Source organism: Pan troglodytes, chromosome 11 (genome assembly GCF_028858775.2).
Source record: "Pan troglodytes isolate AG18354 chromosome 11, NHGRI_mPanTro3-v2.0_pri, whole genome shotgun sequence".
NCBI lineage: Eukaryota > Metazoa > Chordata > Mammalia > Primates > Hominidae > Pan > Pan troglodytes.
Genome location: NC_072409.2, coordinates 20381805 through 20407247, shown reverse-complemented (window position 1 = coordinate 20407247; position 25443 = coordinate 20381805). Strand labels below are relative to the sequence as shown.

The 25443-nt window shown below is 34.6% G+C and overlaps 1 long non-coding RNA gene across 1 annotated transcript in view; it reads left to right on the top strand.

Moving 5' to 3' along the window:
* LOC104007997 (uncharacterized) overlaps window positions 1-25443 on the top strand; it is a 159805-nt gene that overhangs the window by 120563 nt on the left and 13799 nt on the right. Inside the window, exon 6 of the long non-coding RNA XR_008537172.1 lies at window positions 18356-18477. This is a non-coding gene — a long non-coding RNA (uncharacterized LOC104007997). The remainder of the gene's footprint in view (window positions 1-18355; window positions 18478-25443) is intronic.

The following is a 25443-nucleotide window of genomic DNA, read 5'->3' as shown; positions in this document are numbered from 1 at the left end:
CTACAGAATCTTAGAAAATAGAACAAATGTGAAGGAGAATGGAGTAAGGTAATAGGGAGTGGTGGAGCTATGTAAAATTAAAGGGAATGTGCTTCACTTAAAAGGGGTAATGAAACAGTACTTAGTTCTTGATCATTGTTGTAATGGGGTGATATGGTTAGGCTTTCTATCCCCACCCAAATCTCATCTTGAATTGTAATCCCCAGGTGTTGAGGAAGAGACCTTGTAGAAGGTGATTGGATCATGGGTATGGTTCCCCCATGCTGTTCTTATGACAGTGAGTGAGTCTCACAAGAGCTAATGGTTTTATAAGCAACTGGCATTTCCCCTGCTTGCACTTCTCTTTCCTGCCACAATGTGAAGAAGGTCTTTGCTTTCCCTTTGTCTTCACCATGATTGTACGTTTCCTGAGGCCTCCCCAGCCATGCAGAATTGTGAATCTATTAAGCCTCTTTCCTTTATAAATTACCCAGTTTTAGGTATATATTTTATAGCAGTGTGAGAACAGACTAATACATAGGGTAAGGACAGGCATAGTTTTACTAGACCTTCCAGTTTTTCAAGAGAATATAAAAATCCATGTATATATGAATATGTATACATGTATGTATTAAATCTTTGAATTTTTAAGTGTTTATGCAAACAATGTAAAACATGTCTGGGACTGAATTTCATCCATGTATTGCCACTATATATTATTGCTTTAGAACATTGTGCAGAGTTAGCAAATATACACTTTTCTTGATACTACTTCCCTCCCCTGTGCCCACAGAAGATGCTGCTGATTGATCATAGAATCTTTTTCCACAATGTCCCAAAATGAACTTAGAATTAATTCCAAAAGGCACTGCAAGCAGCCAAAACCAACTATTTAGGGATGGTGTACAAGAAAAATTTGTCTGCAATTCTAGACACAGGCAAATTAATAATCATATTTAAGGGTTTTACCATGTATACTAGAAAATTATAAAACTTGATAAAGAACTGGGTCAGATACTAAGTTACAATAATTATATCTCATTATTTGTTTGCCTTTTTCAACTTATAAATTGTGTTCAAATATATTTTCTAATTAGAGCCTCTAAGATCCTTATGAGGCAGGACAAAAATTGTGTCTATATTAGAAAGGAGAAAACAAATGTTCACAGAAGTTAAGTGAGTTGCCAAAGATCACACATCTAGTAATTAGAAGCATTAAAAAATAGTATCTCAGGCAGCTAGAGATATTTATTATAATAAAAAATAATTGAAAAAAATCCACAGGGAAAGAAAACGTAAGCTCCTAGTACTTCAGCAAAAAGAAGCAGCAAAAAGTTCCATAGAGTGTTTAGTTTGCTTATATCTTGCTAATTACCAAGTACAGTTGGGGAACAAATGCCTGGACTTGCAAAGTAATTCTACACTGTTGAAGATGAGTGAACAATTCTTATACTTTTATTGTGGCCTGTCTCATATTCTCTTTGTTGGCATCTAGGAGAGGTGGAGAGAGAGGGAGAGAGAGAGCTTCAGATTAGAGAGATTACAAGAAAGCATGCTTCTCTTCTTAGCTAGTCAACTGTAGATATGTAGATTATGGTTCTTTCTAACCTTTATTTCTCACCTGGGAAATTATATTGCCTTTCCACTGCAGTCACCATTACTTTTATTAGGAAAAAAAAAAAAAACTTACTTTCTCCCCATATGTAAGGAGGATAATTGCCCAATGGGGCATAACTACAACTTGTCCTTCCAACAAAAAAAGAGCTGCTTTAGATCTCGATCACCATTCCCCAATTACAATGCTGTCATAATGATAATGAAGACGATGATGATTTTGATTAATGGTTATATAAATAATTCCTCCCATTTTTGAAGTTTTATAAACTATAACATGCTTTCACATGTTGCTTTACATTTGATTTTCAGAAAAAACCTTCTTAGGTAAACAGAGCAAGCAAGATGAGAGGAAGAAAAATCAATGCTTGCAATTTTTAGCAATTAAATGTCAAAATCAAATCAAATAAAACCAATATCAAAGGGAAACATTTGCAATGTGAGAACACAAGAAGGGGGACCTTAAGATAAATACTGGCAGACACAGTAGAATCATACAAAGATTTATGAGCTGTTAGAATCCTGCATACACACACACACTCACTCACTTCAGTAACTTAGTTTTTAGAGGTGGTTCTTTTAGATTAACAGTCCTTATGGTTAAAAGAGGTGATTAGCCTGTTATCTGTGCTGACTTTTAGGGAATGTGGCAACTATTTGTGCACAGGTAAGTTATGGAAACATTTTTAAAGTATTTTTTCCTCAATTCAAAATTTTTAACATTTTAGGAATATGTTTATGTGTGTGTGGTGAGATTTTTCCATTTGGCTATAGTCCTGAATTTTCAACATATTCAGAAAAATAGAATTTGGCTCAATTCTCTGATTATCGTTCATACAAATAATTTTGCTGATGAGAATGCAGTTTCAGTGACCTTCAGCATTCCACTCATCTCCCAGATTACTTCTCAGATATTTTGGCATTCACTTATACCAACTCCCAAGTTGTATTTAATTAAAAACATTTCTCTTGAATATCTTCAACTTATATCCAATATTCCTTTAATGCACTCATACCTAGAGCACTGGTCATGTCAACCCACATCATAAACATTCTAGTAGTTTCTTAGGTAAAAGTATATATAACTTTTTATCCTGAAGTTAGCATCATTCTATTACTAACTCAGAGCATCATTAAACCCTTTATGATTGATCCATCTTTCCAGCTATCCATCCTCTCTATACATCCGTCACTCTATTCATTCATGCTATCACACCAAAATATGTACTGAGTATTAGCTATAAGCCCGAGCCTGATAAGAAATATAGAAGCCCTGCCTCTGAAGTGCTTATTGGCTACTTTATGAGTCTCAACCAAATATGTATATTAGAATTTTTTTTAAAATATGGACTTCTATGTTCCATCTCAGAAATTCTGATTTGAGTTAATATAGGGCTTAGGTATTTCAACTTTAAAACAAGCAAAAGCTCAGATGATTTTGCTGTACAACCCAAAATAAGAAACATTAGATAATTCATCTTATGTTAGTATCTAACATTAATATTCCCATTTTTTGCCATGATAACTAAAATGTGAGGTGGTTTAATGAACTTTCCAGCATGACAGGCTAGGAAAAAAAAATGACTAAAATCTGGCTTTAACAAAGGGGAATGGATTCCCTATTTAATAAATGGTGCTGGAAAAACTGGCTAGCCATATGCAGAAAACAGAAACTGGACCCCTTTCTTACACCTTATATAAAAATTAACTCAAGATGGATTAAAGACTTAAATGTAAAACCCCAAACCATAAAACCCTAGAAGAAAACCTTGGCAATATCATTCAAGACATAGGCATGGGCAAAGACTTCATGACTGAAACACCAAAAGCAATTGCAACAAAAGCTAAAATTGACAAATAGGATTTAATTAAACTAAACAGCTTCTGCACAGCAAAAGAAACTATCAACTATCATCAGAGTGAACAGGCAACCTACAGAATGGGAGATAATTTTTGCAATCTACCCATCTGACAAAGGGCTAATATCCAGAATCTACAAGGAACTTAAACAAATTTAAAAGAAAAAAAAAACAAATAACCCCATCAAAAAGTGGGCAAAGATATAAACAGACACTTCTCAAAAGAAGACATTTATGCAACCAACAAACATATGAAAAAAAGCTAATCATCACTGGTCATTAGGGAAATGCAGATCAAAACCACAATTAGATACCACCTCATGCCAGTCAGAAAGGTGATTATTAAAAAGTCAGGAAACAACAGATGCTGGTGAGGCCGTGGAGAAATAGGAACACTTTTACACTGTGCGTGGGAGTGTAGATTAGTTCAACCATTGTGGAAGACAGTGTGATGATTTCTCAAGGATCTAGAACCAGAAATATCATTCGATCCAGCAATCCCATTACTGGGTATATACCTAAAGCTTTATAAATCATTCTACTGTAATGGCACATGCACATGTATGTCTATTGCAGTACTATTTACAATAGCAAAGACTTGGAACCAACCCAAATGCCCATCAATGGTAGACTGGGTAAAGAAAATGCGGCATATATATACCATGGAATACTATGCAGCCATAAAAAAGGATGAGTTCATATCCTTTGCAGATACATGGATGAAGCTGGAAGCCATCATTCTCAGCAAGCTAACACGGAAACAGAAAACCGAACACCACATGTTCTCACTCGTAAGTGGGAGTTGAACAATGAGAACACATAATCACAGGGAGGGGAACATCACACAGTGGGGCATGTCAGGGGGTGGGGGCAAGAGAAGAGACAGCATTAGGACAAATAACTAATGCCTGTAGGGCTTAAAACCTAGACGACAGGTTGATAGGTGCAGCAAATCACCATGGCACTTGTATCTATGTAACAAACCTGCACGTTCTGCACATGTATCCAAGAACTTAAAGTAAAAAAAAAACCAAAAAACTGGCTTTAATATACAGATCCTTCTTCTACCTACAGTGCTGTTTTTATATTATCCCTGCTATGAAAATACTGCTTTGTATTTTTGCCAAAAAAATTAAACCTGAACTTGATTAGTCTGTGTCGTAAAACCAATTTATGCCATATACGAAACATACAGGAGAATTCTATATAAAATCACAAAACATAATTAGTAAATATGTAGACTATGGAAAATGTTATAGAATAAAAATCATGTTTTTATATAAATAAATAGAATAAAAAATATGAAAAGAAATTCTTATACTAAAAGAGGTTTTTGAAGACACACCTACCAATGACAATGTATGAACATTATTTAGATCCTAATTTAGACACACTATAAAAATATGAGACACTCAGGAAACTTTGAAATTTGATTTATGTTATCAGGGAATTTTTGCTAATTTATTTCAGTTGTAAAGTAATGTTTTGTTTATATTTAAAAACAGTTCTTACTGTTTTGAGCCACCTATTGAAATATTTATAGAAGAAATTATATCATGCCTGGCCTTTAAAAACGGGAATATAGTTGTGTGGATATATATATATATATCTAGAGAGAGAGAGAGAGAGTAATTGTGGAAACTCGAGGATTGATGTGTGGGGGTTACTATACTTTTCTCTCTACTTTTGTATATATTTAACATTTTCCACAATGACATACTTAAAAATACTTCTTATACTGCCTGGAAGGAGAATAAAGTCAGCTTGAATCTGGGGTCCTGGACAGTGCAATGGAGTTAGGGCAAACGGAACAAAGTGCGAAGCTGTCCCTCGTTTCCAGCCCTCTCCACTTCTATACCCCCAACTACTCAAGCCAGAAATTTGAGATTAATTCATTCTATGCATCACTATTTTCCTCAACCCTCACTTCCACCATTTTCAGTCAATTTCTAAGTCCTTCCCACTGCAGCTCCAAATATCTTTTGGTGTTTCGAGAAGTATGAGATTTTATTCCCACATCTCTACCTCCACTTGCCTAATCCATAATCTCCTTCCTATTGATTATACATCCCAACCGGTTTCTTTCTTCTGCTAATCTTGAACCTCCATAACCCATTTTCTACTCAAAACCAGAGTCTCCTGTTGAACATGTAAATATGATTGTGTCACTTTTCTATTTCAAATCTTCTAATGACTTGTACTGTATTTATTTATTTATGTAATTTTATTTATTTTAGAGGCAGAGTTTCACTGTGTTGCCCAGGCTGGCCTTGAACTCCTAGATTCAAGGGACCCTCCCACCACCTCAGCCTGCCAAGTAGCTGAGTAGCAGAAACTATACTCCTGTCCCACTGTGCCAGGATATCGTTAGTATATTTGGAAACAAACCTTCATATCTTATTAATATATACAGTGTTTTACATAATAAAATTCCTGCCAACGCTCTATGAGCCTCCCTCAGTGTGTTTCAAACTTACCATGTCGGGTAAGAGATATCCATTTTGAACCATTTCTCCCCCTGGTCCACAATTGTTTCATCCACTCTGATAGATTGCATTATTGTCCCAAATTCATTTTTCCCAATATCTATACTCTTTGCCGTGTAAATCTGTGATGTCCTTCCACTGTAGGTGAGATGTACTTTCCTACTCCTGACTGTGGATTTGGCCATATAACTTCCTTTGGCCAATAAAATATGGTGAAATTGATTATTACATTTCTGAGGCTCAGCCTAAGATGGCTTGCCTGTTTCTCTTTGTGCTTCTGTGCTTAAGGAGACCAAGATGAACATGCCCAGGCTAGTCTGCTGGTCCCAGGAGGAAGATAAAGGCACAAGGAACACTGCCTCCTCCTTGTACCCCTCAGTCTACATCACCAGACCTCAGCTCACTTACACACATGAACTAAATAAAAGGCTTATCCATGTATGCTATTGCTATTATGTAACTATTTGTTACACAGTATTAGCATGTCCATAACTGATTCACCCACCTTGGGGAACAGGATTTGCAAATTCCTGTTATGTCTCCCAGGGTTATGATTTAAAAAGCATAAGCATGTTCCCCAGCTATGGATCTATGGCTTAGAAGTTGTTTGATCTGGGGCGGTCATTTCATCTCTCAGACTCAGTTTTCTTAATCAAATGATGATTTTAGAAACCCTCTCTGACTCTCTCAAGTGAAAAATAGACAAAAGAAAGTTTTACAAAGTATGAAGCACCTGAGCTGTATGGGTCAAAAGGCACTTTTCCCACCCCGACCTTCCATGACCTCGACCCCGGGCAACCTTTGGACGTTTACTCCATTTCCAAAAGTGATAGACTGCCTGGGTCCAGAGTTTTCCTTTTACAGATAGGATTTATGATCTTATAAACTCTGAATCACTGTGTCTAATAAAGAGTCTTGCAGGCTTGAGTGGTGTCCAATTTCATAATTGTTAGAGTAACTCAATCATTTTCAAATATGTGGTTTCAGCAGCCAGAGACCTTGGGGACTGTGCCGACTCTAGCAAGTATGCCCCCATCACCATCAGGGCTGCCTCCTAGGTGAGCTGTGTCTCAAGTCTCCAAGTGCTACAGGTATCTAAAATAAATAAGAAGATGGATGGAGTTTTTACCTTTTTAAAATTTTGTTTTGCCAAATTGGCTTTTCTACATACATAGAAGGGAGAAGGAACTAACCTCAACTTTGTGGGGATATGATTTAAAAGGGTGTTAGTAGCACTTTTTAGTTTTCCAAATTAAATTCCTTGTGGCATGTGTATTTATACCTGTGTGCATGTAAGTGTGTAGGGGAGGTGGGTGTTTTGGTGAGGATAAGGGAAATAAAAACTGCTCTTTTCTATGTAACGTCAATGATTTTAGTCTGGAAAATAAACTACTTTAAATTTTTCAAATTCTCTCCAGTTGCTGACACTTCTCAAAGATTAAACATGATTATTCTTTCTGCTTTTCAAATATTTATTTTCTTCTTTATCCTCCTGTTCCTTTCCCTTTCTCTGCTATACACATACACATTTCTGAACACTCATCCTTCAAGTCTTAGTTTGGACAATAGTGCATAGTGGTTAAGAGTTCAAACTTCAGAGACAGATCGTTTGGCATGAATGGCTGAGTCACTTGGGAGAGTCACTTAACCCCTGGGTCACACAGTCTCTTCATGCTCAAAATTCGGTAATAACAATAAAAGATTCCTCATAAAATTGTGAGAATTAAATTACTTAATATATAAATGTAGTTGGTGCTTGGCACACAGCTACGTAAGTGTTTGCAGTTATTATTAGACATCATTTCCCTGGAAATTTTTCTACTCCCTAGAAAATGAAATGAAAAGGATAACTTTCTTTTTTCCTAATGCTCATTTTATTCCAATTACCCATTAAACTGTAATCAGCAGGGGAGAAACCATGGCAGCCAATGTTTTATACCAAAAACCCAGCATAATTCTGATCACATAATAAGCACTAACCATTTTGTTGAATGGATGAGTAAATAAGTGAAATTATAAAACTAAGACAGATCTTCAAGATCCTCTTCTCCTACCTAGTTCATTTTTTCTCTACATTTTCCCTTTACACCTTACCTTATGGAAGGTAATCAAACTTCAGATTGAGTACCTCTAGTGACTGAGAGCTCAATGCCTACCAGATGTATTCCTGGATAGCCCTGATTGCTGGAAGAGTTTCCTTTATATTAAAGTCACTGCGTGTTTGTGTATGCATGTGTGTGCATGACCCCTCACCATTTGAATTAAGTCTACTGTCTTCAGCCACACAAACTGTCTTCAACATGACATTTCTTTGAATTGGAGATACCGTGTTTTGCCAAAGCCTTCTCTTTGGCAGGCTTTGTTATACTACATCACATGTTATACTACATAGCTTCAAACTCAAGAGGATCACATATTCCCTTCATAAGTGACTCTTTTTTTTTTAACTTGTATTTCAAGTTCAGGGGTATGAGTGCAGGTTTGTTAAACAGGTAAACTTGTGTCATGAAAGTTTGTTGTCCAGATTATTTCATCACCCAGATATTAAGCCTAGTACCCAGTAGTTATTCTTCCTGATCCTCTCCCTCCTCCCACCCTCCACCCCTCAAAAGGTCCCAGTGTGTGTTGTTTTCCTCTATGTGACTCATTTTTTATTTCAATAGCATACACATAGTACCACAAACATTTCCCAAAGTATATTCTAGGGATATATATTCCACAGATGTTAGAAGATATGACTGTAATATTTAAAAATTATTGTTAAGTTGGGAAGTTGAGGTAAACTTAATGTTGAGGTAAACAACATTAAATTTATATCTTTTTAAAAGATTTCTTAGAATTTTTAATATTCTAATGTACTTTGTGAATCTCCAAAGGCTCTTTCAATATGCAGCTTATCTCAAAAATTATTTGACCAAATAAATGATTTTTTTTTCTAGGGCACCTTGCAGGACTACTGTTCCATGAAAAAGTCATTTACAGATGCTGAACCAATATTGGTATACACTTTTGTTTAGAAACCTCAATACTTTGCTTTTTAGAATTTTACTTATCCATTTTTTAAAACTAAACTTTTAATTTTAGACTTACAGAATTATTGTGAAGGTAATACAGAGATCTCCTGTATACCACAAACCCTGCTTCCCTTATTATTATCTTACACTGGTACAGCATATTTGGGAAAATTAATAAACCAATAGTGAAATGTTATTATTAAAGTTTATGTTTTATTAATATTCCCTCAGTTTTCCCCTAATGTCCTCTATTGTTTGTTTGTTTGTTTTAGAATTCCATCCAGGATACCATATTATGGCTGATAGTGATATCTCTTTAGGTTCCTCCTAGTTGTGACAGTGTCTCAGATTTTCCTTTTTTTTTTTTTTTTTTGATGAACCTGACAGTTTCATGGAGTACTGCCAAGTATTTTTTGTAGAATGTGTCTCAATTGGGATTGATGTGATAGTTTGTCTCATTATTAGACTGAAACAACATATTTTTGAGAGAAAGTCTACAAAGGTAAAGTGTCATACGCATCACATCATATCAAGAGTACATACTATCCATATGTCTTATCACCTTGATCACTTGGCTTGAGGTAATGATTGTCAGGTTTCACCACTATAAAGTGATTCTTTTTTGTCCCTTTCTTTTCCCACTTAAGACATGGAGCTACATTCTACTACATTAAAGGACAGCTATTTGTAATTAAAGGCAAACTATTACACAAACTATGTGTAATTCTTCTGCAAGGAAGTTTTGTTGCATATCCCTCATATATTTATATATTCAATTATTTATAACAGTATGGACTCGTGCATATTTATTTTATATTTTGGATTATAATCCAATACTACCTTACTTTTTGACCAAATGTTCCAACTTTGATTATTGACAACTCTTTCAGTTGGTTACTGTATCCCTTTGACATAATCCCAACATCGTGTGTGTGCGTGTATGTGTGTGTATGTGTGTTGAAGTGTGTTTTAGAACTTTCTTACTTTCTAACACTTCAGAACTCTGCAGGCTCATCTTGTATATGTTCTGCCCTACTAGATGTGCTCCTTGCTACTGAAGTGTGTTTTGCTCATCTGATATAATCCCTGCCTCTGCCCTAGAATCAGCCATTCCTTCAAAGAGTCCTGGTTTCTTTTTTTAGAGAATGGTATTAGAAACCAAAGTTTGAGTGATAGATGCATTCATGGCTACTGAGATGTCATTGCTTCTAGGCCCTCTCAGCTGACAGAGAAATAAAATGAAAGTATAATATATAGTAATCTCCATATATATACATGTTTGTAATTTTTCTATATAATCTGCATTTTGATACTATTAAGCTAAATATGAATTCATACTGCAGTCTTCACCTCTGATCCATGACTATACAAATCATTCTAGCCTCTTCCCTTGGTTATCTGTAACATTTTACCTTAGCAATGAGTAATCTGGCCCCCGCCATTTGCATCCATAAACATAATTGTTCGATTCCCTTTTTTTGAGCTTCTTGTATTTGAACATCTAGCTCTCTAACAAGACCAAGAAAGTTTTCATTGATTGTTCCCTGAAATATATTTTCCAAACTTTTAGATTTCTCTTCTTCCTTGGGAACACTAATTATTCTCAGGTTTGGTCATTTAACATAATCCCAAAATTCTTGGAAGTTTGCTCATTTTTAAAATTATTTTTTCTTTGTCTTTGTTAGATTCGATTAATTCAAAAGCCTTGTCTTTGAGCTCTGAAGTTCTTTCTTCTACTTTGTCAATTCTATTGCTGAGACTTTCCCATGCATTTTGCATTTCTCTAAATGAGTCCTTGATTTCCAGAAGTTGCGATTGTTTTTTCTTTATCTTATCTATGATGTCACTGGAGATTTTTCTATTAATATTCTGTATCTTTTTTTAATTCCTTTAAGTTGAACTTCACCTTTCTCTAGTGCCTTCTTGATTGGTTTAATAATTGACCTTCTGAATTCTTTTTCTAGCAATTCAGAGATTTTGTCTTGGTTTGCATCCATTGCTGGTAAGCTAGTATGATCTTTCGGGGGGTAGTAAGAAACCTTGTTTTGTCATATTACCAGAATTGTTTTTCTGGTTCCTTCTCATTTGGGTAGACTGTGTCAGAGGGAAGATCTGGGACTCAAGGACTGCTGTTCAGATTCTTTTGTCCTACAGGGTGCTCCCTTGATGTGGTGCTCTCCTCTTTCTCCTAGGGATGGAGCCCCTGAGAGCTGAACTGCAGTGACTCCTATTTCTCTTCTGGATCTAGCCACCCAGCAGAGCTAGCAGGTGCTGGGCTGGTACTGGGGAGTGTCTGCAAAGAGTCCTGCGATGTGATCCATCTTCAGATCTCTCAGCCATGAATACCAGCACCTACTCTGGTGAAGGTAGCAGGGGAGTGAAATGGATTATGTGAGAGCCCTTCGTTGTATTTTGTTAAGTGTGCTGGTTTTGTGTTGGTTGGCCTTCAGCCAGGAGGCGGCACATTTTTCACACTCCCATTGAACATCTCTAATAAGGAAGGAGTCATGCTTTATAAGACAGAACATTTCATTCCTGAAACCTGTTAATTTTAGAAAAAAAGTTCCTTTAGTTATTTCAATACCATTTCATAGTAATAGCATTCATCATCCCCCATCGGTCCAATTCAATATTAGGATTAACACTGAATTTATCACCCATAGTAACTTTCTCCCAGAAACTTCTGACATCTATTTCCTTTTAGTCACAAATATCCCCCAATATCTCACTTCATCAATAAACTATTCCTCATCTATATATTTAATCTACTTTGTCCATAGCCTATTAGCATGTGAAATTCTCCATTATAAAAGTAAATAAACAGATAATCCTTCTTCATTCTGTACTCCACTCAAGCAGTCATTTTTAATGCTTTTCTTCGGACTATTATCCTCTAAAATGGTTTTTTTTTTAAACTACTCTACTTTTTAAGGTTTTTATCCCTTATCCCATCCAAACACAGAATTGATTAAAAATTATTTTTCTAAGTCCACTAATGTTTTCTAATTTCAAATCCATTGAACAGTTTTCTTGACCTTTTGGTGATACTTGATATTACAGTGCCTTACCTTTGTCTTCTTAATGCCATGCTCATCTGGTGCGTTTCTGGCCTGTTTGACCACTACATTTATCAAACATTTCTTTTGACTTTCCAGATCATTCTTTCCCATTAATTAATGATGTCATCCATGAATTTTTCATTATTTCTCTCATTTGTTCAATCTACATGTTCTTGGCCAATTCATCTACTCTTGGGGTCACATTAGCTACAAATCTGACCATCCTTTCATCTATGCTGCTTCTCAATATCACCTTGTTGAGCTTGAAATCAACATAAACAATCTCTTCAAAAGTATCATGACAGTGGCTGGTTATGTATCATTGTCACCACAAAGCCAATATTTTCAGGATATGCCTCATTGTCTTCCCTTTTACATCTCCTTCTATAGCATTCTTTCTCACTCTCTGGTCTACTAACCTTATGTCCCCATGTGCTTCTCACTCTGGTATTAGTGTCATCAGACATCGGAGTCAGAAGACCAGGAGTTATCTAGGAATAATAAATCCTCTTTCTCTGCCTAACTTCTTTAGAATCAGCCATCGAGTGTGTTTGCTCCAGCCTGGGGACCCAGATTTTCTTGTGGCCCATTTTCTTCCTTGGCAAATGCCAAAACCTTGTTTTGTCTTCCAATTCCCTCTGCAGTTTCAGTCGCAGGTATTAGAATGCTCTTCTCCAGATCTCTGAGGCAGCTCTCAGGCCCAAAAGCTAGTGGCAGAGCAAGGTGTTAAATGCCAGACCCTCAAACAAAACCTGTCTAATCTGTAAATTCCCGGGAGATTTCATATTCACATGTTACCATGAAGTTCCTTTGCGGGTGGGGGGAGAATAAGTTAACCTTTCTCTGAATGAATATTTGATTAAAATAATTTTAGAGACATTTAAAAATTTAACGTGAAAAAGAATTTAAAAAGTTTCAGCCACAAAAAGTCACTTCAGTTGTCTTGACAGCACTGAGTGAATAATTTGGCCTGAAGAGATGAGGGGGGATAAGTAGCTTCACTTAATACAGTCCTCTTCCCCCAACCCTTGAGACAGCACATTAATCAGTCTCCGTTGACTGTCCCCTTTCTCTGTTAAATAACACCTGTACCAAAATGTGAGATGATGCATGTGTTTCATATCTAGAAGAGATGACTCCAGATAGGAAGTTCAAGGGGAAAGTATGCAATTATAAGTGTGGTCTAAGGAGACTCAGGTGCGTGTGAGAATGCTGAAGTTTTATTTTGTTGTTGTTGTTTTAACTAATTCCTTGGAAATCTTGGAACATCTACTATCAATTAATCTAGCTGGAACAGACCTTTCAGAAAACTTACTCTAAACCCCTGATTTTACAAGTGAGAAACTGAGGCCCACGGAGATAAGTGATAGTGATGGCATGAGAAACTCAGATCTTCTCATTCTTATCCCAGCAAACAATTTACTAAACCCTGTCATTTGGGTAAAATAATAGCATTCTATTTATGATCTATTTTCTCAGCATATAATCTTTACTCTATTTCTTGCCATTTGGCCTCACTTTATTGAAAGGGCTCTCTTACGTTAATGCCATAGTTACCAAAGTCATTTATACTTTTTGAACATCTTGAACCATTTACACAGTGGATGCCCACATTTTTCAAGATAGTTTCTTCTGTGACAACCAACTATGTTAGATACAAAAAAAATAAACAAAAAAAAACTACTTTGGTGCTGGTCTTTTTAAAATCCCTGTTCCTATATTCAGTAGTGTGCTAGCAAAGGTTTAACAACTGGCTGTCTGGGGTGGTGAGAAGAGAAGGCTGATTTGTGGTGTTTGCTGATGTTCATGATTTAAATACTCCCACCATGGCCTAGTTCAAGCTACCAGTGTCATTCGTTAGTAAAAATAGAGTTAAGAAGAACTGTGTAAAATTCACTCAGGTAAGCCTGGGCAAGCCAGGTTTAGTACATCATTGCAATCATATACGTTCAGTCCTTAGATTTCTCATTTTTCCCCTTGCTTCATGAATCCATTCCTTTACATAGTTATTAGCTTTATTTAAATGACTACCATCTATCTTTCTTCAGTCCAGAACTTCTCTTGAGTTTCTGTGGAGCATTTTTACCCACTATTAGCTATACACTTTAATTTAAATTTGTATGTTACTGGAATTTTTGTTCTCCCTCACAACTCTGCCTCTTCTAATTTGTCATTTTCTACATCATCAACTTTCTGATCAATGACATTAGAGATGCCACACCCTTCACTCTTGATTTTTATGCATCCCTGCCCCGACATCTAACCAGTACCTAGGCAATATTAAATCTACATGCAGATTAACTGTTGCATTCGAACTCTCTTTTCCTTGACTTATGAGCCTAAGATTATTTTGATCACTGAAATGGAACCTAAAATATTCTCCTGAGTCAAACATCTCCTTTTGCAAATGTGCTATTCACATTCTTATGAGCCAGCTTTTCTAAAGGTGAGAACATTCCATTTTCCACTGAATGTTCACTTAAATCAGATACAATGCACCATGATCTGAAACACTGTGGCTAAGTTCTCTGCCTAGGGTATCACAAGGCTAACATCAAGTTTCTCCAAACTGAGTTTTATTCTGTAACATCTGTATAGAAACACACACACACACACACACACACACACACACACACACTGATAGAAAGACTCTCTTCCAATCTCATTCTGGTTGTTCACAGAGTTCAGTTCCTTGTATTTGTAGAACTGAGGTCCCAGTGTACTTGGACGCCAACCAAGTGTGCTCTCAACTTTCAGATGCCACTTGCATGTCTTGCCACATGGCCACCTCCATCTTTAAGCTAGCAACAGTGCATGACATTATTCTTATGCCTCAGAATCACTGACTTCTTTTTCTGCCACCAGCCATGTCAGGTCCATCTAGATAATCTCACTATTTTAAGGTCAACTGATTTAGCACCTTAATTACACCTGAAAAATCCCATCACTATAGTACCTATAGTGGTATTTGACTGAATAACTAGGAGAAGGTGTATGTGTATCAGAGGTCCGGATTCTTGGGAGACTATATTCGATTTCTGACTACCACAGTATCTGTTAACCCTTTGCTTAGAAAATTGTTTTTTCTTTTTCACATTTCCTTGATATCCTTAATTCAGAACTTCAATATCACTCAATATGGAGGCTCTTCCTTCACAATCCTAAAATACCACTCTCCTTTTCCAATACTGTTTATCTTGGATCCTTGTTTGTTTTATTCACAGTAATTATCAAAATTCATAGTCATTTTATTTGTTTGCTTGTTTCTACTGTCTTTTTCACTCCCACTAGATGCAAGTTCCATGAGCACAAATAAAGTGTGTTGTTCAGCAATATATAATTAGTACCTTACACAGAAGACTCTTAATAAATTTGTCCAATGAATTATTAACTGCCTTAATAACTTAATATACAATAAATTAGTTTATTGAGTTATCTGATACACGACGATGACTTTAAAGGCCTGAGTAAATATTTTCAAGGACACTGTCACTCTTCATAAAATGTTCCCCATGTCATCTGAAATTGACCCTACTGAGGGCAGGAGTTAACTACCTTTTTATTCTCTTTTCTATTTTCATTGTGGAAATTTTCAAATATACACAAAATAGAGACAGTAGTATAATGAAACTTAAGGTACTCATAATTCACCTTCAATAATTATAAATATTTTGCTAATCTTGTGTCATCTAAATTCTCAACTTTTTTCTAAAGCATTTTAAACCAATCGTAGACAACAAGTAATTTCTCTTATAAATTCTTTGCTGTGTTTATCTATTATAACAAGGACTAACAGTGACAAAGTATCTTCTTAATATCATTTCTTATTATCTAATACCCAACACAAACGCAAATATGTTTTATTGTTGGCATGCTTGATTCAGAATACAAATAAGTTCTACATATTCCCTTTGTTATGTCTTTTAAATTTCTTTTACTCTATGATAAAAGTTTCTATTTTTAAAATAAGATCCATTGATTATTTGTCTTGGTTAATATTTCACCTTCCAAATTTGCCTTACTTCTTCCTCTATCTATTTTCTCTTCTTATGTTGGTTCTTTCTATTCTGTTGCCATTGTTCCTAGGGTTATAAGTAGACAGACCTAGAAATTTTTTTAAGAAAAAGTATGATGAATTGATATATTTCCAATTAAAATTAAGAATTGAGCATTTAACATAATTGTTTGATTTTAAACCCCTGTCATGTATCTATTATGTTTGCTCTCTTGATTTCTAATATTAAAAATACAATATTAATTATTTACATATACATGCATATAGATGTATATGCATGTATATCTGTGTATATGTATATAGGAATACATACACATACTATATATAATAGATATATAATCACCTCAAGAAAGCATCATCAATATTACTGCTAATAAGACTAACAAATGTAGTCTAAAGATTAATTAATTTTTATTGTCATTAGTTATATATATATCATCAGAGATCAAATACGTCAAAATTCGGTGCTACTCTGTTGCAATGCCACCAACTTGATAAGCAGTCTGATTCATTTGTTAAAAATGTTTTCATTTATTTCCTGTTTAAATTAAATTTTCTTTGATTTTCCATTCTGTTTTGAGGTATAATTGACAAATATGAATTTTACATTTTTAACATGTACAACTGGATGTTTTGATATATTTATACACTGTAAAATGATCACTGCAACCAAGCTAATTAATATTTAATCACCTCACATAGTAACCATTTTATTTTTTTTTGTGTGTGAACAATTAAGATGTATCCTTTAGCAAATTTCAAGTACACAGTGGAGTATAATTTACTGTAGTCATCATGCTGAACAGTATATCCAGAATTCACTCATCTTGCCTAACCTTTTAACTAGCATCTTCTCATTTTCCCCCGTCCCTGCCCCAGCAACCACCGTTCCAGAATGCGCTTCTGTGAATTTGATTATTTTATATTCCACTTATGAGTGAGGCCCTGCAGTATATTTGTCGTTCTCCATGTTATCTGGCTTATTTCACTTAGCATAATGTTTTTCAGGTTCACTTATGTTCCCATGAATAGTAGGATTTCCTTCTTTTTTTAAGGTTGAATTTTATATCTATATATATATACAATTTTAAATTGTGTATATATTTAAGTATATACATTTTCAAATTATATATATAGTCACATTATAGTTATATTTTCAAGTAGTGTATCAAATTGTCTTTATTCATCTTTTGAGGGACCAATAGGTTGATTCTATATCTTGACTATAGTGAATAATACTGCAATAAACATGGGAGTGCAGAAATCTCTTTGACGTACTGATTTCAGTTCCTTTGGATATATACTCAGTAGTCGGATTGCTGGATCATATAGCAGTTTTATTTTTAATTTTTTTAGAAATCGCCATACTGTTTCCATAATGGCTGTACCAATTTTCCTTCCTACCAACAGTGTACAAGGGTTTCTTTTTCTCCAGACCCTTTCTAACAATTGTTATCTTATCTTTTTAATAATAGCTATTCTAACAGGTAAGAGGTGGTATTTCAAAGTGGTTTGGATCTGTATTCCTCTGATTATTAGTGAGGTTGAGCATCTTTTCTTGTATCTGTTAACTATGTCTATATCTTCTGAGAAATGTTCAGTGAGGTCCTTTGTTCATTTTCACTCATATTATTTATTTATTTATTTTGCTGTTGATTTATATATATTTGTTATTCACTTTGGATATTAACCGCTTATCAGATACATGGTTTACAAATATTCTTTCTCATTCTATAGGTTGCCTTTTCCCTTGGTTTATTGTATCTTTTTCCATCTTAAGGTCTTTGAGGAAAAGGAGAATTCATAAAATATTTACATGATTACAAATTAAGAAAAGTATTTTATTATTTAGAAAGTATTTCATTCCTTGTCCATTCCTCCACTTTTCCTCCCTGACCCTATGCTTAAGCATCTTTATTAGATTTGCTTTATCCTTTATTATTTCTCTCCCTGTGTGTGTTTGCTTACCTGTGCCTGTGCACATATGCACACATTTATGTGTTTCCCTCTTAAACATATAGAAGGTAGCTCACTTGAAATACTAATCAGGACCTCCCTTCTACTCACTTACTTAACAATATATGTTGGAGATATTCTGTAGTTTCTATGAAGAGATATTATTTATTCTTTTTGTACATTTTTTGTAGTATTCCATTATAGAAAGGTCATGGTGTATTTAAGCAGATTATTACTGAAGGATTGGTGGGTTGTTTTCATTTTCTTATAATTGCAAGAAAAATAAAATAAGATGCAATAAAAGATACATCTACATGACATTTTTATATTTCAACAGTTTAACTCATTTTTTTTAAATTTGAATTCTTTTTAGACAGGATGTCACTCTGTCACCTAGACTGGAATTCAGTGGTGCGGTCATAGCTCACAGCAGCCTCAACCTCCTGGGCTCAAGCAATCCTCCAGCCTCCATCTCCTGAGTAGCTGGAACTACAGGTATGTGCCACCACTCCTGTATAATTTTTTATTTTTTGTAGATATAGAGTGTCACTATGTCACCCAGGCTGGTTTCAAACTCCTGGGCTTAAGTGATCCTCCTGCCACGGCCTCCCAAATAGCTGGGATTATAGATGTGAGCCACTGTGCCCAGCGTTAACCAATTTTTGATAAAGCTGTTGTGAATTGTTCCAAAACTCACTGGATCTTCTCTTCCCCCTACCTTTTCAAATGTACCTTCCTTTCCAGGGAAGGATGTTTTCCTGCTATGCCATGTGAGCTCTCTGTAAAGTCCCCCTTCAAGGTCTTTAATACAGGCAGAAATTACTTTCTCTCACCCATCTATCTAGCTGTATTACATTCATCATTCAGATCACACAGTGCACTTCTGCTTTTTCATTTATTGTTCCATGAACAATTCATCTACTGTTGCATTCTTTCTTCTTTGAAATTGCATCACAGGATTACTCCTCTTGGAATATAATCAGGAACTGTCCTATAGTTTTATTGAGATGTGGCATATGTCAGTATCATATTATTACAATAAAATACTACATTCCTGGAAAGCAGAAGCCATCACTTTTTGTATCACTCATAACTCTATCATTGGATTGATTACAAGATAAACATGTAATAAAAATACTTACTGAATTGAACTAAATCAAATTGGATTAATTTTCCTGGATCATCAATATTGTTTGAGGCATGATATAGAATTATTCTACTTGGAGCAAACATGTCTTTCTAAAACATGAAGTAGAGTGGAACTTTAAAAATGATTTCAAAATATATTCCTTAACCAGAAAAGAAAAACAATAGGCATATAAACAGAGAGATGGGTCACAACACAACCCTGGCAGGGTGGAGTGGGGCCAGGCATTACTGTGGGTCTAATTTAAAGATAATGGCACTGCTTTGCATGGGTGATATAATTCAATAAATGTATATTTTTAAAGATTGTTATAGAACATAAAGCACCCGCAAACAACATTTCTCATTAAACAGAATTAGTGTCCAATAACAAAAGAGAAACATGAGATTTTTTATTAATAGATCTCTAAATCAGTTTTGTCTTTTCTAGCTATGTTACCTTGGACAAATGACTGATATTTACTGAGATAAAGAAGATAGCAATAAGTATCCCACATCCCTAATAAGAGGATTGAATATCACAAAATACTAAAATGTGATAATCCACTATGCACATGCCAATTTAATCATAGAAATGAATAATTAAAATCGAGAATGATGAAATGATTTTGATCACATTACAAAGAGTGAGTGACAGTTTTGGAAGTTGAACTCAATTTCTTTATTGCAGATTCAGTTGTACATCTACTAGCACTTCAATAGTTCACTGTAGTGTTTTCTAGGACACATCATTGATGGGGTACCCTTGCATTGCCTCCCTCTACTAATTATGGTAAACTGACACTCTATATCTAGCAACTTCGGACTCGTCTACTACATTTTCACCTGGAATTAGCATAATTTCTTTGTTTTTGAGCTACTTAATGATGAGGAATTTTTTTTTCTTCAATTAGAACCTGAGCTTTGGCCTGTAACTTCATTGAATGTGAACCCAAACTTATCACTTCCAGAGTGATGACTTGCAATCACTTCAAGCTGTCAACCCAAAAGTGAAAAGCTCTTCATCTCCTAACTTGTTCATGAGTCAAGTGGTCTTTCCAAATCATATTTTTAAAATTATGTTTAAGAAAACTAGCATAGAATTTCTAAACCCCTCAGGCTTCTGAGTCTCCATTGTCAGTTCCTGAAGTAACTAGAAAACCTGCCAAATCTGACCTTCTTTAAACAACATACCTCTATTTTTTCCAAAGGAAAACTGTAAAGATCAAGTCACAGCTGCCTGTATTACCTAATTAAACAAGTGTAAGAAAGCCGAGAAAGGTCAGGTTGTCAAAAATCATTGCTGTATCTTTACTGGATTGTATTTAACGACTGATTGCTGCAAAGAAAATAACCCAATAAGGTGTATGAGACTGGAATAGTAAATAAACTCAAGGGTCAGACTTCTGCTTGGAACATAGCAAAAGATTTGGAGATAAAAACCTAGGAAACAAACAAAGGGAAATGAAAGGGTGGGAGTGTGTGGTGAGTAAAACAAACAGCTGGTATTTATATGGAAGAAGTTCCATGGGCTAAGTTCAAAGAAGAAACAGGACATAATTACAGATGAGAGTTTATTGACTTTATTTTCTGTTTAAATCCTGGAGCAAAAATGATAGGTGTGTATGTGAGATGGTGCAAGAGGAGGATATGCAAGAGAATTATGTGATAAAGCTAAAACAGAAGAAAGGGAAATTAAATATTTTAAATAACTGAAACATGTTTAGTCAGGTATGGAGGATTTTTTAGTTACCTATACAGGCTCAGAACTTCCTAGGTTGCATGTTTATTTGAGGGGCCTTATAGGCATCTTGTTTCTCCTCCACCCGTCCTTTCACTATGAGTTGAAGTTGTAGGGACTTCTAAAGAGCTTACCCCAAGGAACTAAAGTACAAAACAATTGCTCCAAATTAGCAGTTTCTTCATTGAGAAAGGAAGAAGTGGAAATATTCTTTTTTTCCTGAAGTCTACTTTCCGTTTGAAACATTGTAGACATGGGCCCATTGGGAAATTCTGTGTTCTAGTTAACATCTGAGTGTAATTTTCAGTTCAGTAAACTTTGGTCTATTTTTAAACTCTCTCCTGAATCTCTGAGGATGTTGTGTAATCTGAAAGATAGACTCTGTGGCCTCTGGGAAAGAACTGCTCGTATTTGGTAAGTGAGCTGAAGTATACATGTATGTGTTATTTAAGAATACTTATATATTCAAAGGAAAAATATACAAAGGCTTAACTTCATAAAACCAATATGTATGTATGTAATATATGCATGTGTGTTTGTGCATCTGTGTATAATTAAAATATTTTTAAATATAATCTATCAGAGGTCCTCAGGTCTTTTTTCTCAATGATATCATTTAAATATTTATGAGATAAGCTATAATGGAATCTATAACTTGTAGCAACAGAATGGAATACATTTTTATTACTGTGACAGATGAGAATTCAGCTTTTTCCCTCAATCCTCAGAATGGCACGGATGCCATCTCACCATGAACAACTGACAATGCATTTAAATAGTGCACCATTGCAAGTATAATTGCAATTTGTTGTAATTTCTGCTTAAATTCCTCCCTGACACAGTTGATTTATTTTGCAAATCAGCGCATCTAGAGAGTATACTGTGTCGCATTATGGGCCTTTGATATAGAACCTTTGTTTTATAACAGGGAAAATAATTAGCTTTTGGATAAGCTTGAGTTGTGATGTCAGGCGCTATCCGTGGTGCTGAAAGAAGTTATTAGCGCTGAGCTAATGAAGGCACTCAGCCAGGCTCTGCCACCTTACTAATTTGTCTCTTTGGGATTTTAGCAAACATTAAAAATGAGATAAGCAAAAAATAGGATAAATTTTATAGGAAAACTAGTAAACTTGTTGATAGAGTCTACTGAGACCCCGATAAAGCCAAATTTAAGAGAAATTTTTATTTAACAAGATGTTTGCCATTCAAACACGAGTTTCCTTAGTGTTGGTAATAAAATTGCTTAGACATATTTTAATTAACTTTTATATAGGTTTCTCTACGTGAAATCTTACAGCATTTTGGAAATAATCAGCAAGTTGCAATGTCAGCATTCGTTGTATGCCAAATAAGGCTCTAATTTTAGGATACTCTCTTTGAGACTGCAAAGTAGATTTGTATCAAAGGCAAATATTATATGAGAGGTAATTTTAAGTGATTGTTGGTTTTAAGGTGTAATATTTCACCTAAGAGTAATCTATGCTTATCTACTTTCATCTTTTGAAATTGTTAAAATAAAATCTAATTGTTGAATACCTCATGCTCCCTTTTTCTTGATACATTGGAACTTGTTTGCATTGCAACCAGTAGCATGTTTCACTTGGTGCTGGTTAGGGGAGCATTTAGCGTCAGATCTAAAGATCATCACCAGCTGGTTATTTTATACTCTTATTAGGTTGTAAAATAGCACTCAGGTATATAACAGTAATCACAAGCCTGTGATGCTGGGAAAAAATAATCACGTTAAATTGACCTTCATGAATAACAAGTGACGTTCCATTTCGCTTCATTTCTGTTCATTTTAAAACCAGCATTAGCTTTTCTGGCACATAATTTTTCATTGTTTGCTGAACAGAGCTCTATTAGAATGATTCACTGTCTTTAATATTAGTGATTATGGTCCATTTCAATTACACAGTGTGTTACATAGTTTGTTGTATTGCTCTCCATATCTCTGCTATTTGACTCTGCTGGGAAGGATTAAATGTAGCAGTGGTGGTAAGAAGTTGGGGTTCTGTGGGTGGTAACGAAACCCTGTAAACATTTACAAAGTCATGTATAGAAAGTTTCAAATATACGTATGCTTTTCAAAATTGCAAGCTTTTCAAAATTGCAGAATGAGATACCTTTTCATGTCACTTGGCATTAATACACGAATTTTCTCTCTCTCTCTATATATATATATAATCTATGTATATATAATATATATACACACACACACATATGCACATCTATATATATGTGATTTTACATCAACTTCATAGAGACATAAATATAAAATTTACATGTAATAAAAGTGTCTATTTTAAATGTACATTCTGAAGAGTCTGATTAAATTTTACCCTGTAAGACCACCCTGCCAAGCCAGTAAGATGCTTTAATTAGAGCCAAAATATTCCTTCATTCGTTTTCAGTCAACTTGTCCTATGATTAACCCCAGGTAAACTGTGCTATTATTTCTATCACAATTAATTTTGACATTTTCATAATTCTATAAAAATGGAATAATAGAGAATGTACACTTTTATGCCTGGCATATTTGGATGACAAATTCATGTTGTTGTAATTTTGGGTAATTTGTTTTATAGGTTAGTTGTGTATCATTGCATGAATATACTATAATTTGATTATACATTCATGAGTGATAGACACTGTGTTATTTCCACTTTGTGGCTATTTTGAATAAAGTGGCTATAAATATTTTGCAATTTTTGTGTGTGGACATATATTTATATTTGTTGTGGGTAAATACCTAGGTCTGCAATGGTTGAGTCATATGGTAAATATGAGAAATAAGTGAAATGTTATTCATGGTATCATTTTTAATCATATTAACTTTATATAATATGTCTAAATGTTGCACATCATAATCAACACTTGGAATTGACAGACTTTTAAACTTTAGTTGTTCTAGGGATGTGATGGTACTTTGCTGTAATTTTAAAATTAATTTCCCTAGTAATGAATGACAAAAAATTGTTCATGTGCTTTTCCATCATTATATTATTTTCTTTTGTAAAGTTTATGACTATATCATTTTCCCACATATGTGAGGTTGTTTATTCTTATTACTGAGTGGTAAAAATGTTTCTATTACCTTCTCCATAAAATTCCATTGTCAAATATATATAATTACAATATTTCCCCAAGTATCTAGGTTTTAAAAAATATTAGAAAAATTTACTGTTAAACTTTTTAAATTTACTTTTTAAAAATACTGTTAATTTAAAAAAAATTAACAGTATCTTTAGATGAAGTCCAATTTAATATTATTACTATTTACTATTAGTTCTTTACTACATTACTGTGTGTTCTAAGAAAGATCTGCCTATATCAAAATTGCAAAGATTTTCTCTTTTATTATACCCTGTTTTTATGTGTGTTTATACCCATGAAACATCACCACAGCCAAAACAGTGAAATGCTCATTGTCCCCCAACATTTCCTCATACTGTATTGTATTCTCTTGCTTCTGTCCCTCTGGAGGCCTACCTACTTGTCCAGAGACAACTAATGATCTACATGCTATCACTATGGATTAGTTTGCATTTTATTAAAATTGACAAAAATTGAATTAAGTGGTAAATATTTTTTGTCTGATTTATTTTACTCAGTGTAACCTTGAGATTCACTTATGTTGCAGTATCAATAGTATTTTTGATGAGTGTTTTACTCACTTATTTTATTGTTGGATAGTATCCCATTGTATAAATAAATCACATTTTGTTTATCCATTCACCTTTTGATGAACATTCAGGTTGCCTGTTACAAATAAAGCTGCTGGAGACATGTGTAGTCAAGTCTTTGATGGACAAATGCTTTGTGTTCTTTTGGGTAAACAATTAGGAGTAAAACACCTGGATCACATGGTTAGCATATGTCTAACATTTTTTAAGAAACTGCCAAACCATTTTCTAAGGCAGTTGCACCATTTTATGTGATATCCAACAGTATACAAGAATTTCACATTTTTACTACCACTGGTATGGCCAGTCTTTGTAAGGTGTAGTGCTATCACATTATGATTTTAATTTGTAATTTCTTAACAACTTATGACATTAAGAATCTTTTCTTGTGCTTACTTCCTATCTATATCTCTTCTTTGATGCATCTTTTCAAATCATTCACCTAAAGTTCTGTGATCTTCAGGTTTTCCAATCTGGCTGGCTGGGAGCAGGTGTTATGCTTGCTTCTGTGGCTGCAGGTAGTTTCCTTAGGTAAGAGCTCTGATAGCACTCTTCTAAATACTCCAGGGCAACTCTCTGCAAATTTTCAGAACTCCATTTCAATACAGCTGTTTCCTCTGTGCTAATGTGTCAAGTATTGCGTTCTACTTGAACTCTTCCAGCTCTTCTCAGTTCTGAGTCCACTAGGCTCCACTTGTTTTCCCTCTTTTTGTGTCATGTCCTGGAAATTCCCAAGCCAATGAAATGTTTCAACTCTAGGGCTCAACTACTTTATTTCCCACATCTTGGAAATTACTCTCTTTTTTTTTGCCTCATGTCTAAAAAAACACTGTTTCTAGTATTTTTGGTTCATTTGTTTGTTTTTGTTCTTTTAGTCAGGAGGGTAAATCCAGTACTTGTTACATTATC